Raw genomic sequence first — 5494 nt, 5'->3', positions numbered from 1 at the left:
ACTCAGCATCACCAGGTTTGGGACACCCCAGCCCTGCTGCCCGTGTCAGAGGGTGGCAGCTCCCGCTGTCCCCTCCAGCCCTGGCGCAGGGACAGGCTGTGCTGGGCACTCTGGGGGCTGCGACCCCCACATCTGTCACCTTCGTCCTGCCACGCTGGAGCTGCTGCAGCGCTGAACTGAGCAGTGGGAAACCCATCCCGGCATTGCCCTCTGCTGGCAAATCCCTCTCGGAGAAGCTTTTCCTCCGCTGTGCTCTCCCAGAATATCCTGGGCTGCGCTGAATAGCCGGGATATCCTGAGCTGTCCTGGCTCTGGATGCACATCTGGGCACCCAGAGCATCCCCAAACCTCAGCCGGAGGGATGGGACCTGCCCTGAGGCTCTGGGTGCCCAAGAGAGCGGCTGAGGGGCTGCAAACATGGACTGGAGCCCTTCAGGGGCTGGGCTTTCCCTTGGGGAAAAGGGAGCTGAAAATTCAAGTGGGGGAAAATGTTTTTATTAAAAGCCGGCAGCCAGTGACCCCGTCACAGCAGGGAAATAGTGGTCTCAAATTAAAAGAAGTGTAATGATGCTCAGGAGAGAGACACAGAAGGTGGTTTGTTGGGAGATGGTTTTCCAGGGAAGTGGGATGCTGGGTGATGAGCCACTGTTATTTGGGGTGTGGGTGACCTTGTCAGGGTGGGCTCAGCAGCGTCACCTGTGCCCCCCATCACCTTCAGCATGAGCATCACCGGGCTGGCAGAGCACCCCGGGACAGGGCCTGCATTCAGGACAAGTGGCTTGTGCCCACGAGCTGGGTTAGTGATCCCCAAATCTCGGGAAGAGCCTGGAAGGGTGGGCAGGAGCCTCTGCTGGGCCACCAGCTGTGCCAGCACCCCCACAGCAGGGAGGCATCCCAGTGTCCCACGTCTGCTTCCCAGAAAGGACAATTTTGCCTCCAAGTGTTCGAGTGGGAATTGCAGGGACTGTGCTGTGCTCCAGCATGGCTTGGAGAGGAGTTTGGGTGTCACTGCAGGGCTGAGCCAGCATGGGGAGGGGATACGGGCAGGAATCCTTCCTGGGAGGGTGGGCAGGCCCTGGCACAGAGCAGCTGTGGCTGCCCCTGGATCCCTGGCAGTCTCCAAGGCCAGGTTAGACAGGGCTTGGATAGTCTGAGACCACGGCAGGTGTCCCTGCCATGGCAGGGGGTGGGACTGGATGGGATTTAAGATCACTTCGTAAACGAATCTGAGGATTCTGCAAGCACAGCAGAGGTGATGGGCCAAGGCAGGGCAGCAGCACAAGCTTTTGGGCTGTGTCTCTGCTGGACAGCCCAGTCTAAACCCCACTGGTGCCTGGGATCCTGAAGCCAGGGTGCTGCTAACCCACCACCCTAAAAAGCCCTAGAAACCTCAGTTCTACCTTATCCCAAAGCCATCTCCTCCCTAATGCCCACAGGGGAGTCCCAGGAGCTGCAAAGGTTTTGGAGAACTCACTGTGGATGGGAAAGATCTGCCCAAACCCTGCACATCATGTCCCTGTTTCCTGCTGACCAAATCCCTCTGAAACCTCCTCCCATCACACACAGGGAGCTGGTTATGGAGGAGGATGGCACCAAGAGCAGGTGAACAGTTCAGCAAAGGGCAGGAGAGCCCCAAGGACAGCAGGAGGGTGACATGAACCAGCTGCAGACCCAGCTGGATCCACCCTTCCTTCCCTCCCCAGGGACAGCCAGTGGGGGAAACTCTCGGTCACAGGTCTGAGGTGACAGAGGAGGAGGTCACCAGGTTCCCATAGCACAGACAAGGAAGGAAAACCTCTGATAATGGCCTAAAACGTGTCCTCAGAGTCCTGCCAGCTGAGCAGACTGGGAGTGTTCAGCTGAGCTGAAGGCCTGAAGCCAGGGGAGGGAAGGAAGGAGGGAGGGGATGGGGCTGGGCCACTGAGAGCCACAGGATTTGGAAAGCATCACTTTGATTTAATGGACCTTGATGTTTGAAAGTGGAGAGCTCTTTTCTTTGCTACAGGGCTGAGCAGAAAGCGGGATTTAGAAGGGCAAGAGCTTTCCAGATGAGCTGTGCAATTTTGTCATAAAAACCATAATAATGATAAAAATAATGAGCAGGGGAGGGAGCACTGGGCTCACACACAAATGCTGACCCGAGGGTCCTCTCAGCAGGCCCTAATAAAGGGATTCACCTGTTCTATCAATTAGGGGTGTTACACCTCTTGAGTGGGAATAAACTCATCCTTACAGACTAATTCCATAAACATGCTGCACTCAGGGCCTTCAGTCAGCCAGGTGCTTTTAATGAAGGGAATGAGACTTAAACACACCTCTGCAAAGGGATTGGAGAGAGTGGCCACTGCTGTTGGCACCTGTGGGGCTGGAGCCAATCCCAGCAGGAGCCAGCAGGGTGGGACACACTGGGGGCACCCCAGAGTGGGGAGTGCATCCCAGGGGAGCTGTGGAGGGATGGAAGCACCCTGGAGAACCCACAGCCAGGCAGCCCCAGTGCAGCTGGGGGGTCCCCAGCCCTCTCTGCTGCTTGGATGCCCTGAGCTGTCACACCCTCACCAGCAGCCCAGAGTGACAGGGGTGTCCCCAGCACCCTGGGATGTGGCACTGGGGCTGTGCCTGGCCATGCAGGAGCTGCAGCATCACCAGAGTGCCCAGTGGGATTCTGTGGTGGGGTTTAGCAGAGGGGGCAGGTCTGAGGCAGGGAGAGCAGGAAGAGAGAAGCACAAGCAGCTTAGCCCAGGCTGTGACCTCCAGGCCACCAGTTCTGTCCCTCAGCCTCCCTCCAGAGCAAGCAAGGCAGGGGCTCCCAGCTGCACATCCCACAGCAGCACCATGGCCCCATCAGCCCTGCAGCACAGCCCAGCCCTGGGATAGCTGCAGGACTCCAGAGCCCCAGTTAGGGCTGGGCAGGCTGGGAGCAGGTGCATCCTTGGGTGAGCCAGGGATGGGATGTGCTGCTGTGAGAGCTGCAGTGAAACAAGGTCAGCTGGCCCCAGAGCAGGAGCAGGTGCCAGGGTGAGGTGTCACAGGTAGGGGAATGTGGCAGTGGGGGAAGGCACCTGATTTATGGCACTGGCAGCCACGACCTCTCACTCCTGAGCAAAGGATCTGGGATCTGATGGCATTTTCTGGAGAAGTTGTGCTTTCCCTCAAATGCTTTAAGTACCAAATTGCAGGTGATAGATTTTAGTGAGGACATTTCCCCAGTGCATCCTGAGAGCCTCCCTGGCATGCTCCTGTACCCACATGCTTCCATGTGAGGCCAAAGGCTCTCCAGAGAGCTCTCAGCACCAAGCACCTCCCCAGAACCCACTACTAACCCATTACTAGCCCTCTGCTTACCCACACATGCATTAACAACTCACCAGTGAAACAACTGAGCAGCAATTTGCCTCCCCAGTGGCTGATGGAGCCCCCCATTCCCTGCCTCTTTAGCATTCCACTGAAGTTTAATGTCCATGACTTAGAACAGTCCCAGAAGAGGATCTCCTGGAGAGCAGAGCAGGAAAGGCACACAGGAGAGCCATTTATCCACCTGGAAAGGTAAAGATCCAGCTGGAGATCAATGTGACAGAGCAGTACTGGGCAGAGCTATGGATTCTCATTATTCCTGGAGGGAACAGTCCCCGAGCTGCTGCACACCATGAGGGCTCTCCAGCCCTAGGGGTGATGTCAGTTCAGGTTTATTCATTCTCAGTTTATCCACCTCTGGCCCAGCTTTTCCAAGCGTTCTGTGAGTGTTCACCCTGTTCCAAAGGTACAAACACAGATCCTCAGTGTCAGTGGACTCTGAGCCTTGAGCAGCCACCCAGGAGGGATCTCCTTCCTGATTCCCCCAGCCCAAACGTGCAGCACAAACACAAATCACTTCCCTGTCCCTCCCAGTGTTGTGCCTCCCTTGGATCCCAGTACAAATGCCAAGTCCTGGCTTCTCCACCTGCACAATTCTCTCTGTACTGAAAGTATTCCAAGGGAAAAGCAGGGATGTATTTTCACAGAATCCCAGATGGGTTTGGGCTGGAAGGGACTTAAAGCCCATCCAGTGCCACCCCTGCCACAGCCAGGGACACCTCCCACTGTCCCAGGGTGCTCCAAACCCATCCAGCCTGGCCTTGGACACTGCCAGGGATCCAGGGGCAGCCCCAACTTTTCACCCTGCTTTAAATGAATCATGCTGATACACACACACACACAACAGTGACAATGCTTTCCACCTTCCCCAGAGGAAAAGACAAGGGTTTTCCTTAAACTGAACACTCCTGGATCCAAGATTTCTGCTTGCCTCCTTTAACAGCTCAAGAAAACACTGGCACAGCTGCAACTCGAGCTGTTGTGGGCAAGTTAATTGAGCTGAGTTTCCCAGCAGGAACTGGAGTGGTTTTCCCAGGAAAAGGGACTGAGAGGAATTGAGTGGCAGCTACAGAAACTGCTGGCAGGCACAGCTGCTCCCTCCCCACTGCCCCTTGGTGCTCTGGACAGGGAAGTTCTGTCCTCAGAACCACTCTGAGCAAGGAGCAAAGTGTTCACTGTGACCATTGCAGCTGTTCACTAAGCAGGGGGTAAGGAATTCAGTGACAGCCAAAGCAGAAAGGTGGTCAGTGCTCAGACATACTCCTAAACTGAAGGATTAATTTATTCATCATTTATTAAAAGGACAAAGAAAGAAGAGGCTGTAGGGGCTGAGGTTGCCATCTCTCAGAGTAAGCAGGAAGCCCAGCACACACTCCCTGCTGCATTTCCCCTGCTGTGCAGGGCAGGCTGTGTTTGGGCAAAGCTGAGCTGGCCCAGGGCACAGCTGGGCTGCCAGGGCTGCCTCTGCCCTCCCAGTTCCTCAGCTCCCACAGCAGGAGCACAGCATTAACCCTGCTGATGGGGTTGGGCTTTCCCCTCCCAGCTCCCCCTCAATGCTCCTTGGACACTTGACTGCAGTGGAGATGCTCCCCTGTAATGCCTAGAATAAAACAGAGCTGCTTTAACAACATCTGTTAGCACAGTGCACAGGAGAGGTCATTTCCATGCTGAAAAACAAAGCCAAGGGCCTCAGCTCTGTCCCTAAACCTCTTGCTTTGAACTTAATTCAGCTGATTTCTCCTTAGTGTGGGGACTTTCACAGAGAACAGAATTCCAGGATCACTGAGGCTGGGAAAGATCTCCAAGGTCATTGAGTCCAACACTGATACCCACCATGTCACCAGCCACAGCACTGAGTGCCACATCCAGTTGTTTCTTGAGTATCTCCAGGGATGGGGACTCCACCACTTCCCTGGGCAGGCCCTTGCAAGGCCTGACAATCCCTTCCATGAAGAAATTCCTCCTGATGTCCAGCCTGAGGTTGTTCCCTCCCATCCTGTCCCCTGTTCCCTGGGAGCAGAGCCCAACCATAGCTCAGCAGGCTTTAGAGTAGATGCCCCTCATGCAGAAAGAGGCCAAACTACACCTAAACTACAGCCAGATCACTTAAACATGACACAGGATTGACCACAGCAGCCACAGG

This window comes from Catharus ustulatus, chromosome 17 (assembly GCF_009819885.2).
Source record: "Catharus ustulatus isolate bCatUst1 chromosome 17, bCatUst1.pri.v2, whole genome shotgun sequence".
Taxonomy (NCBI): domain Eukaryota; kingdom Metazoa; phylum Chordata; class Aves; order Passeriformes; family Turdidae; genus Catharus; species Catharus ustulatus.
Note: the sequence above shows the minus strand (reverse complement) of the source record.